The sequence below is a fragment of the Schistocerca cancellata genome, chromosome 7 (assembly GCF_023864275.1).
Source record: "Schistocerca cancellata isolate TAMUIC-IGC-003103 chromosome 7, iqSchCanc2.1, whole genome shotgun sequence".
Lineage (NCBI taxonomy): Eukaryota > Metazoa > Arthropoda > Insecta > Orthoptera > Acrididae > Schistocerca > Schistocerca cancellata.
Window position 1 is genome coordinate 472141363 of NC_064632.1, and position 12967 is coordinate 472154329.

At 43.0% G+C, this 12967-nt stretch overlaps 1 non-coding gene across 1 annotated transcript; it reads right to left on the reverse strand.

Moving 5' to 3' along the window:
* Nucleotides 1-10618: 10618 nt before the first annotated feature.
* Nucleotides 10619-10693, reverse strand: Trnat-cgu (transfer RNA threonine (anticodon CGU)). The gene has a single exon. It is a non-coding gene; the product is annotated as a tRNA-Thr (tRNA).
* Nucleotides 10694-12967: the final 2274 nt, after the last annotated feature.

Below are 12967 nucleotides of genomic sequence, written 5' to 3' on the forward strand. Positions count from 1 at the left end.
AAAGCCCATCAGGTGGGAAATAATATGTTAGTAAATGGAAATCATGGGAGCAATTGTACATTATACTCTTGAAACACTGCTGTGTAAAAATCGAGAACAGATGTTCGATGCTGCCTACGGTACAGTTCTGTTGCCTCGATAGTATACGTTGCCTAAGGAGCACGAAAATTAGTTGTGCTTTGGAATTAAAAATCCTCTTTCGAGGCCTTAATATTGTATTTTGCTGGTAAATTTGTTTCAGACATCTCCTCTTATCAACAGAAGCGGAGCATGATGTGCATGCATTTGTTGTCACATGAAAGTATTAACAGTATTTCAAAACATTCAAATGTGTGTGAAATCTTAAGGGACTTAACTGCTAGGGTCATCAGTCCCTAAGCTTACACTACTTAACCTAAATTATCTTAAGGACAAACACACACACCCATGCCCGAGGGAGGACTTGAACCTCCGCCGGGACCAGCCGAACAGTATTTAGCTTCAACGTGAAGAACATTACACGTCTATTGGTTTCTTTCATCATAACCGTTTCTATACCCCAGTTCGTATGTCTATCAAAATATAACAGTTTGTGTGAATTCATTTCTGAGTCAGTGCCTATGTGTTCATTTATTCGTTCAGTAATTTTTGTGTATTCTCGCTGTCAAATATTTAATTTCTAACGGATAGCGTTTCGTATTCAGGTATAGTTTCGTAATATACTGCTTTTGTCTCCGAACGAATAAAGTCTGCAAAAGAAAAGAGTCGGATAGACATAGATTCTTAACACTGCAGAGAGCTGCTATTTTTTAATTACTTAAAATTACCTCAGAATCTGGATGGGAATAGGGGTGGAACGTACGTCTGAAATACTCCGACAGCTAAAAAACAATGATCGCAATACCATTTAGTTCTGAAATTTGACATTTTTCTTCGTTTCTGAGGCAAAGTTTACAGACAAGACTTGTTACGCTAGAGTTGTTTGTGATGATCAATCGATTAGCACAGTAGACTGTATACCGGCGGCACGTGTCTCAGGGTCAATAAACTTCTCTCGTGACGTTTCAAGCGCAGCCGTCACTTGCTGCAGCCCCACGCTCCGTAACAGGTGGAATACGCAGAGAGAACCTAATTTCGACACAGCACCTTACACACTGTTCACGAATGTTTTAATTAGCTTACAGTATACTAGAAGGAGGAAGAACTGTCAGTTTAACAATACGTCGAAGTCGAGGTAGAGAAAAAACACTGTATAGGCATCGGAATGGAAGGTGACATAAATCAAGGTTGTCCTTATTAATAAAACCGTACAAACATCTACTTTTCTCTCGTTTTCGAAAAAACCTAAAAATCCTTAATGTAATCCTTGTTCTTTCACAACGAAATGCCAAAGGCGAAGAAACTGTGCAGTTACAACTTTACTTTGGCTTCAATTTTAGCTCGCTTCGCAACTTTTTCTTCTATTTATTTATTTCGTCAATCAACCATTAAAAGCGCAGCAATATTCCAGCAGTTACTGTAACAGTTCCTCTCAGTTTTTCTTTCCTCGTTTAAGCCAGAAGTTTCCCATCAATGCACCGTGTCTAACACGGTGTTCACCTCAACGTCTGGCATCACTTTTTCTTTTCTTGTAAAGATGGCACGACTTTATACATATTTTGCTTGTACACCCACTGCTCTTTTAGTGGGTATACCACAGTACACAGCATTTTTTCAGTTTCACGTCAATGATGTTGATGATACGTTCCATCCATTTAGAACCCATTCATTTTTCTTGCGTGGTCTTAAACGCTTTTCTGCCTTTGCGCAATTTGTCCGTTCATTTTTTCATGTTCTGTAATGTATTTCTCGTTTCGATTTAATGTAGTTTACGGTTTTTGTAATTTAGGCTCAAAATGGCCAATAAGATATTTGTCGCTCTTTGCTTTGCTTTCGACAGTAGACCTCTCTCCAAGGCAATACTACACTGGGATTCACATAAACGGCCAATCACATCGACATCAACGTACAACAACTCACAGACGGGAGATAGTAGCACTGGCAGAGGAAGAGTGTATGAAGTGTATCAGGGGCGGAAGGGGGGCGGGGGGAGCGAGCCGTGCTCTCTCCCACCTATGCGTCTTCGTGAACTTCGCTGTCTATGTGTGTTTGGTTTCCCGCCCTTGTCGGGGTTACGTCGTGGTTCTCCTTCCTTCTACATGTGGCAGCAGTGGTGTGTATTGATATTTGCGCCGTGTACCATCTTTGGTTTGGTGCATGTAGTCTCCGGCAAAGGGGGTCTGGAGTCAGTCGGTCGGTTGTTGCGGACGAGGGAAGTTATCTCTACGCGGTGCAGTCCGCTGGGGTCGTTGGCAGCCCCTGCGCAGTGTCGGAGCATGTGTGGAGCTGTCAGATCGTTACGAGCTTCTTGGTTCATCGACCCAGGACGTCAGAGCTCAGTAGTGGTTTCAACTACCCAAGCCACGTCTATTCATGTTGTGGTGGTTCGCTTCGGTGGTTTGATGTTGCGGAGGTCTTCCGGCGAGCAACAACGAGTGGTTCTACTGCTGAGATTTAGCCGCCACGCAGCGCAATTAAATATTCTGGTCGACTACGATTTGAGTGCACCAGTGGAATTTTCTGCCTAGTGGCCGTTAGTGTTAGGGTTACCCGCCTTGGCCACTAACGTAATTTCGGGCAGCGTCCTTTCCTCACCTGTTGTCGCTGTCCAACATGGTGTATAATTTTGGCAGCTAATACATACTCCATTGTGGATTATCACGTTTGTAACATTGCCTGTTTGATTTCTCACGTGCTGATTGACGGGAAGCAAGTCGTTGTGTCGGTCGGTTCGTGGCTGTCCCCTGGTTGGGTTCCGCCGCATCAAGTATAGTTGGGCTCACCACCTGTCTCACCTAAGTGAACGAGGGCAGACCGACCTCCCTGGAGGCCCTCTGAGTACCGCCGGTGTTTAATTATCTGTAGTCAGCTATTTTAAATTTTAGGCTTATCGTTATTTGTTTTGTTTTATTAAACTTTGGCAAAAATTAATTTTTAAATTTTTCTTTCAAGCTTAAACACTGCGGCCTTTCTGCCTTTAAAGATTATTGTAATATACTTCATGGTGTGGGTTCCTGTAGTCATGTCCTAGTTCATGAACCACGGGCAACGTATGAGTGGCCAAGTAAGTGGTCCCGACAGTCGGGATACCGGTTACTTCGGAATAAGGCTGGGCATCTCGGACATATTCTGAGTCGTGGTCACCTTTGTGCTCATACGGCAAAGACTACCAAATCCACCGGTTAGTCCCTCAGCCGTTAGGGGTAAAAGCCAATGGGACTCGGGGCAAGTAAGGCTAGCAACCTGCTTCCCTGGCACTTTAAATATGATGCTGGCAACAATCAGAGCAAAATGCCTCGGACCTTTGGAGGTGACGGAGTCCCACCTCTAACTGACAAATCAGGGACTCCTAAGATACGACTTGGCAAACAAATGGTAATGAGATGGGGAGCTGTTAATATCAATGGGGGCTACTCTGGGAAGAAGGTAGAGCTGGCAGAGGCTGCAAGTAAGATGGGGCTGGATGTTTTAGCTGTTAGTGACATTCGGGTAAGGGGTGAGAAAGAAGAGGAAGTGGGAGAATACAAGGTCTACCTGTCAGGAGTCAAAGCAGGAATAGCACAATGGGGTGTAGGGCTTTACATCAGGAAAGAAATGGAACCCAGCGTAGTTGCAATAAGGTATGTAAACGAACGACTGATGTGGATAGATTTGACAGTGTCTAGCAAGAAAATTAGGATTGTGTCAGTATATTCGCATTGTGAAGGGACAGATCAAGATAAGATGGATAGTTTCTATGAGGCACTCAGTGATGTAGTTGTTAGAGTAAAGGACAGGGACAGTGTTCTGCTCATGGGTGATTTTAACGCCAGGATTGGAAATCGAACAGAAGGGTATGAAAAGGTTATGGGTAAATTTGGAGAGGATATGGAGGCCAACAGGAACGGGAAACAACTCTTGGATTTCTGTGCTAGTATGGGCTTAGTAATCACAAACTCCTTTTTTAAACATAAGAACATTCACCGGTATACTTGGGAAGGCAGGGGAACCAGATCTGTCATTGACTATATAATAACAGATCAGGAACTCAGGAAGGCTGTGAGGGACACGCGTGTATTCAGGGGATTCTTTGACGACACTGATCATTATTTAATCTGCAGTGAAATTGGGATTGTGAGGCCGAAAGTGCAGGAGGTCAGGTCCATATGTAGGAGGATAAGAGTGGAGAAACTTCAGGATAAGGAAATCAGGCACAAGTACATAACAGCGATCTCAGAAAGGTACCAGTTAGTTGAATGTAGTCAATTACAGTCATTGGAAAATGAATGGACAAGGTACAGGGACACAGTACTAGAAGTGGCTAAAGAATGTCTTGGAACAGTAGTGTGTAAAAGTAGGATGAAGCAAACAGCTTGGTGGAATGATACAGTCAAGGCAGCCTGTAAAAGGAAAAAGAAGGCGTATCAAAAATGGCTACATACCAGAACCCAGGTAGACAGAGAAAGTTATGTTGAAGAAAGAAACAAAGCCAAACAGATAATTGCAGCATCCAAGAAGAAATCGTGGGAAGACTTTGGATACAGGTTGGAGACTATGGGTCAAGCTGCTGGAAAACCATTCTGGAGTGTAATTAGCAGTCTTCGAAAGGGAGGTAAGAAGGAAATGACAAGTATTTTGGACAGGTCAGGAAAACTGCTAGTGAATCCTGTGGATGCCTTGGGCAGATGGAGGGAATATTTTGAAGAGTTGCTCAACGTAGGTGAAAATGCGATCAGTAATGTTTCAGATTTCGAGGTAGAATGGGATAGGAATGATGATGGAAATAGGATCACATTTGAGGAAGTGGAAAAAATGGTCAATAGATTGCAGTGTAATAAAGCGGCTGGGGTGGATGAAATTAAGTCGGAACTCATCAAATACAGTGGAATGTCAGGTCTTAAATGGCTACACAGGATAATTGAAATGGCCTGGGAGTCGGGACAGGTTCCATCAGACTGGACAAAAGCAGTAATCACACCAATCTTTAAACATAGAAACAGAAAAGATTGTAACAACTACAGAGGTATCTCTTTAATCAGCGTTGTGGGTAAAATCTTTTCAGGTATTGTTGAAAGGAAAGTGCGAGTATTAAGTGAGGACCAATTGGATGAAAATCAGTGTGGGTTTAGGCCTCTTAGAGGTTGTCAGGACCAGATCTTTAGCTTACGGCAAATAATGGAGAAGTGTTATGAGTGGAACAGGGAATTGTATCTATGCTTTATAGATCTAGAAAAGGCATATGACCGGGTTCCTAGGAGGAAGTTATTGTCTATTCTACAAGATTATGGAATAGGAGGCAAACTTTTGCAAGCAGTTAAAGGTCTTTACATGGATAGTCAGGCAGCAGTTAGAGTTGACGGTAAATTGAGTTCATGGTTCCGGAGGTAAAATAGTCCCCCATTCGGATCTCCGGGCGGGGACTACTCAGGAGGACGTCGTTATCAGGAGAAAGAAAACTGGCGTTCTACGGATCGGAGCGTGGAATGTCAGATCCCTTAATCGGGCAGGTAGGTTAGAAAATTTAAAAAGGGAAATGGATAGGTTAAAGTTAGATATAGTGGGAATTAGTGAAGTTCGGTGGCAGGAGGAACAAGACTTTTGGTCAGGTGATTACAGGGTTATAAATACAAAATCAAATAGGGGTAATGCAGGAGTAGCTTTAATAATGAATAAAAAAATAGGAGTGCGGGTTAGCTACTACAAACAGCATAGTGAACGCATTATTGTCGCCAAGATAGACACAAAGCCCATGCCTACTACAGTAGTACAAGTTTATATGCCAACTACCTCTGCAGATGATGAAGAAATAGATGAAATGTATGACGAGATAAAAGAAATTATTCAGGTAGTGAAAGGAGACGAAAATTTAATAGTCATGGGTGACTGGAATTCGTCAGTAGGAAAAGGGAGAGAAGGAAACATAGTAGGTGAATATGGATTGGGGGGAAGGAATGCAAGAGGAAGCCGCCTTGTAGAATTTTGCACAGAGCATAACTTAATCATAGCCAACACTTGGTTCAAGAATCATAAAAGAAGGTTGTATACCTGGAAGAATCTTGGAGATACTAGTAGGTATCAGATAGATTATATAATGGTAAGACAGAGATTTAGGAACCAGGTTTTAAATTGTAAGACATTTCCTGGGGCAGATGTGGATTCTGACCACAATCTATTGGTTATGAACTGCAGATTGAAACTGAAGAAACTGCAAAAAGGTGGGAATTTAAGGAGATGGGACCTGGATAAACTGAAAGAACCAGAGGTTGTACAGAGTTTCAGGGAGAGCATAAGGGAACAATTGACAGGAATGGGGGAAAGAAATACAGTAGAAGAAGAATGGGTAGCTCTGAGGGATGAAGTAGTGAAGGCAGCAGAGGATCAAGTAGGTAAAAAGACGAGGGCTAATAGAAATCCTTGGGTAACAGAAGAAATATTGAATTTAATTGATGAAAGGAGAAAATATAAAAATGCAGTAAATGAAGCAGGCAAAAAGGAATACAAACGTCTCAAAAATGATATCGACAGGAAGTGCAAAATGGCTAAGCAGGGATGGCTAGAAGACAAATGTAAGGATGTAGAGACTTGTCTCACTAGGGGTAAGATAGATACTGCCTACAGGAAAATTAAAGAGACCTTTGGAGAGAAGAGAACCACTTGTATGAATATCAAGAGCTCAGATGGCAACCCAGTTCTAAGCAAAGAAGGGAAGGCAGAAAGGTGGAAGGAGTATATAGAGGGTTTATACAAGGGCGATGTACTTGAGGACAATATTATGGAAATGGAAGAGGACGTAGATGAAGACGAAATGGGAGATAAGATACTGCGTGAAGAGTTTGACAGAGCACTGAAAGACCTGAGTCGAAACAAGGCCCCGGGAGTAGACAACATTCCATTTGAACTACTGATGGCCTCGGGAGAGCCAGTCATGACAAAACTCTACCATCTGGTGAGCACCATGTATGAGACAGGCGAAATACCCTCAGACTTCAAGAAGAATATAATAATTCCAATCCCAAAGAAAGCAGGTGTTGACAAATGTGAAAATTACCGAACTATGAGTTTAATAAGTCACAGCTGCAAAATACTAACGCGAATTCTTTACAGACGAATGGAAAAACTGGTAGAAGCCGACCTCGGGGAAGATCAGTTTGGATTCCGTAGAAATGTTGGAACACGTGAGGCAATACTGACCTTACGACTTATCTTGGAAGAAAGATTAAGAAAAGGCAAACCTACGTTTCTAGCATTTGTAGACTTAGAGAAAGCTTTTGACAACGTTGACTGGAATACTCTCTTTCAAATTCTGAAGGTGGCAGGGGTAAAATACAGGGAGCGAAAGGCTATTTACAGTTTGTACAGAAACCAGATGGCAGTTATAAGAGTCGAGGGGCATGAAAGGGAAGCAGTGGTTGGGAAAGGAGTAAGACAGGGTTGTAGCCTCTCCCCAATGTTATTCAATCTGTATATTGAGCAAGCAGTAAAGGAAACAAAAGAAAAATTCGGAGTAGGTATTAAAATTCATGGAGAAGAAGTAAAAACTTTGAGGTTCGCCGATGACATTGTAATTCTGTCAGAGACAGCAAAGGACTTGGAAGAGCAGTTGAACGGAATGGACAGTGACTTGAAAGGAGGATATAAGATGAACATCAACAAAAGCAAAACGAGGATAATGGAATGTAGTCAAATTAAGTCGGGTGATGCTGAGGGAATTAGATTAGGAAATGAGACACTTAAAGTAGTAAAGGAGTTTTGCTATTTAGGGAGTAAAATAACCGATGATGGTCGAAGTAGAGAGGATATAAAATGTAGACTGGCAATGGCAAGGAAAGCGTTTCTCAAGAAGAGAAATTTGTTAACATCGAATATAGATTTAGGTGTCAGGAAGTCGTTTCTGAAAGTATTTGTATGGAGTGTAGCCATGTATGGAAGTGAAACATGGACGATAACTAGTTTGGACAAGAAGAGAATAGAAGCTTTCGAAATGTGGTGCTACAGAAGAATGCTGAAGATAAGGTGGGTAGATCACGTAACTAATGAGGAGGTATTGAATAGGATTGGGGAGAAGAGAAGTTTGTGGCACAACTTGACTAGAAGAAGGGATCGGTTGGTAGGACATGTTTTGAGGCATCAAGGGATCACAAATTTAGCATTGGAGGGCAGTGTGGAGGGTAAAAATCGTAGAGGGAGACCAAGAGATGAATACACTAAGCAGATTCAGAAGGATGTAGGTTGCAGTAGATACTGGGAGATGAAGAAGCTTGCACAGGATAGAGTAGCATGGAGAGCTGCATCAAACCAGTCTCAGGACTGAAGACCACAACAACAACAACAATGTTGAAAACAATAGACTGGCGGGGTGAGATTAAGATATGTGAACACAAAATAAGCAGTCTTGCATATTTCAGAGCTAGATCAGAAATGTAAGGACTATGGTATGAAGATTAGCATCTCCAAAACGAAAGTAATGTCAGTGGGAAAGAAATATAAACAGATGGAGTGTCAAATAGGAGGAACAAAGTTAGAACAGGTGGACGGTTTCAAGTACTTAGGATGCATATTCTCACAGGATGGCAACATAGTGAAAGAACTGGAAGCAAGGTGTAGCAAAGCTAATGCAGTGAGCGCTCAGCTACGATCTACTCTCTTCTGCAAGAAGGAAGTCAGTACCAAGACTAAGTTATCTGTGCACCGTTCAATCTTTCGATCAACTTTGTTGTACGGGAGCGAAAGCTGGGTGGATTCAGGCTACCTTATCAACAAGGTTGAGGTTACGGATATGAAAGTAGCTAGGATGATTGCAGGTACTAGTAGATGGGAACAATGGCAGGAGGGTGTCCACAATGAAGAAATCAAAGAAAAACTGGGAATGAACTCTATAGATGTAGCAGTCAGGGCGAACAGGCTTAGATGGTGGGGTCATGTTACACGCATGGGAGAAGCAAGGTTACCCAAGAGACTCATGGATTCAGCAGTAGAGGGTAGGAGGAGTCGGGGCAGACCGAGGAGAAGGTACCTGGATTCGGTTAAGAATGATTTTGAAGTAATAGGTTTAACATTAGAAGAGGCACCAAAGTTAGCACTGAATAGGGGATCATGGAGGAACTGTATAAGGGGGGCTATGCTCCAGACTGAACGCTGAAAGGCATAATCAGTCTTAAATGATGATGATGATGATGATGATGATGACTTCAAAATTTCGAAGTTTAATTGTGGCCCTCAGCCATTGGTATTGCACCTTTCATATGTTGTTTCTTTAAATTATTTTGTTGCTATCTTAATTGGATTTCAAGATTTCTTGTTGTTGCAAATGCTGGGTTTCTGCCTTTATGGGTCTGTGGTAATATATTCAGAAGTTCTGAAATTTAATTGTGGCCCTCAGCCATTTGTGTTGCACCTTGCATATGTTGCCTTTTGGGTTTTTAATTTTTTTTTTTTTTTTTTGCTATCTTAATTGAATATTTGATTTTCTTAAGATTTCTTGTTGGCCCTCTGCTTTTAAAGGCCTATGGCAATATATTCTAAAATTTTGGAATTTCATTGTGGCCCTCAGCCATTTGCATTGCACCTTGCGTATGTTGTTTTTTGAATTATTTGTTGCTATCTTAAATGTATTATTATCTTGTTAAGATTTCTTGTTGGAGGCCTTCAGCCGTGAAAGAGTTGCATTCGGTAAAGATTCGGCTATGTGCCGCTTTCGTTGTAAAGGTTATTAAATTACAATAAATGACAATTAGAAGCAGAAAATGACCTCAACCGTTGGCCCTTTCCACAATCCTATTACCTGATCTGCCCAGCGGGTTTAGCGGGCGACTCAGGGAGGCATTATTATGATATGGAAAAGGAGCGATTCATCTCACTTCCAAACTGGTATGATTATTGGATTTCGGGTCAAGGGTGGAGGCGTATCCGAAACGGCTAAGTTCGCAAACGGTTGGCGTGCCACCCCGCTTAAATTGCACTGTACATGGCAAAATGGAGCTGTCCAAAAACCGGCGCGGAGGGGACTGTGGTGCACAGCACGTCATACATGACACGAATGATCGACGGCTGCAGCAATTTGTACGAGCAAACAGACTTATAACTGTTAAGTAACTGACCACCCAGGTGAACCAAGGGGCTACCGATAGTGTATCCTTTTCACTGCTGTTCAGCGAATGATGCTGTGCAAGGGCCTCTGCAGCAGGTGCTCTCGTGCAGACTGCTGCTCATCGGCTACGAAGGCCGCAGTTTGCACGCCAGTACCGCAAATGGGCGTTCAATGATTGACGACAGGTACGCTTTTCAGATGAACCACGTTTTATACTCCACCAGACAGATGGCCGTTAGTGTGTTCGGCTTGAAACGTCTGAAAGGTAACACGCTGCAACAGTCGTCGGAAGAGTCCGGGCCGGAGAAGGGAATGTTACGGTCCAGGAAACGTTTTCGTTGGATTCCCTGATTGATTGCGTCATTCTGGAAAGCACTATGAATCAACACAAGTAGGTATGAAATGATAATTAAATGGACACCCTAGCTGCAAACAGGCGTTGATGTACTTAATTGGGGACATGTTGAAAATATGTGCCACGACCGGGGCTCGAACCCGGGATCTACTGCTTACGTGGCAGACGCTCTATCCATCTGAGCCACCGCGGGCACAGAGGATAGTGCGTCTGCAGGGACTTATCCCTTGCACGCTCCCCGTCAGATCCACATTCCCAAAATGTCCACACCACTACATTCGTAGTGCGCCTAATAGATGTTTGCCCATCATACTCATTACTCGTGGCAGACGCAGACGCACTATCCTCTGTGCCCGCGGTGGCTCAGATGGATAGAGCGTCTACCATGTAAGCAGATCCCGGGTTCGTGTCGCGGTCGGGGCACACATTTTCAACATGTCCCCAATGAAGTACATCAACGCCTGTTTGCAGCTAGGGTGTCCATTTAATTATCATTTCATTTCTAGCAAAGCTGCATGGTCATCCACGGTAACTGTTCTTTCGGGAACGGATACCACCATCATATGTAGTTAAAATTTGGCTTCCCGGCCATTGACCTTCTTGTGCGAACGCACACGCTATGCCCGAACTCGTACGGGACTTGGTACATTAATCTGCCACGAGTAATGAGTATGATGGGTAAACATCTATTAGGCGCACTACGAATGTAGTGGTGTGGACATGTTGGGAATGTGGATCTCACGGGGAGCGAGCAAGGGATAAGTCCCTGCAGACGCACTATCCTCTGTGCCCGCGGTGTCCATTTAATTATCATTTCATTTCTAGCAAAGCTGCATGGTCATCCACGGTAACAGTTCTTTCGGGAACGGATACTACCGTCATATATAGTTACTAGTAGGTATGTGCTCCGTGGGAACCACGTACTACCACACATGCAGTTTACTTTTCCCCAGTACGATGGTATCTACCAGCAGGACAATGCAACGTGTCACACAGCTCTTAATATAATTGCGTGGTACGAACAGCACCAGGCTGACTTTACCGTACTCCCTTGAGTGCCAAACTCCCCGAAATTAAGCTCAGTAGAGAATCTAGGAGGCCACCTCGAACGGGCTGTTCGCGCCGTTGGCACATCAGCCGAGAAATGTAGCACAGATGGCGACGGTAGTAGAGTCGGTACGGCTCCACATTCCTGTCGGTACCTTCTAGAATCTCGCTGACACTCTTCCTGCACGTAGTGGAGCGCTCCGTGTTGCCTAAGGTGGGTTGCAGGAAAAATGCGAAGGAGGAAAAAAGAAATGGTCGTCCAATGGACTGCTTTAGCATATAAAAAAGTAAAATCACCGCTCACTGAAATTAGAGTACATCAACATTAAGAAGACAACAGGAATTTCGCTGTTAAACGAAGAGGAGATAACAGATACATGGAAGGAGTATATTGATGACTCTACGAAGGCGAGGACTTGTGCGTCATGATGAGGAAGTGGGAGATGACATGGCGCACATAGGGGAGCCAATGTTGTTCAGCAGAGCTTTGGAAGACTTGTGGGCAAATAAGTCCTAAGGAATTGATAACATTATTTCTGAATTCCCAAAATCGTCGTCATCTAACGATTTCACTCATGTAAGAATCTATGCATCTGGAATCATGCCATCGGACTTTCGGAAATTCATGCTTGATGATAAAAGTCTATATTTTACTGAATTTCATTACTGGTTTCTTCTTTTCACCCGCCATCAGATATAAATTTTTGTAGCGAGACGTAGCTGCGTTGTCAGGAGGGACTATCTCGTATGTTTAACCCGCTACAAATATTACCAGTCTTCTAAGGAGATTCAAGCGGCCTCAAATCGCGAAAAATTATCTGTCACACAAGCCCTATGATATCAAGCTCAGATAGGTGCGAGAATTACAGCGCAGACCTCATATCAGCTCATACAACTAATTTCCTGACAAAAGTAAGACGCTGAGGAGTGGAGCAGAAACTTGAAGTTCGTCTTTAAGAAAGGCAATTCTAACAATGCGATTCATGACGCGAACAAGTCTCAAGAAAAATCTAGACATTGTCATCGGTTTTATCGACCTAGAAAAAGCATTCGACTAGGTAGAACTGTGTGAATGTTCCAGATTCTGAGAAGTATCAGAACATACCACAGAGAAAGATATGTAGTATAACATAATTTGCAGGGTGGTCACAAAAGATTGTAAAATTGTTGCAGGATAGGTTGTGCTAGCAGGTAACTGTTAAGAAAAAAATTAGATCCGTTGCGCCGTTTCCGAGATAATTGGTATTCAAGTCTGCCAACTAGGCCGCTGGGAGCGCAAATTCAAGCGACGTGCCGCCAAACGTATTCTTAGTCTTGTTTCCTCAAGCCGAACAAGAGAGCGATACGAAAACTGGAAATTGGACGGTGTTAGGTATCAAACCTGATTCAAAGGCTGAGCAGTCTGTAATGCTATCATCTAC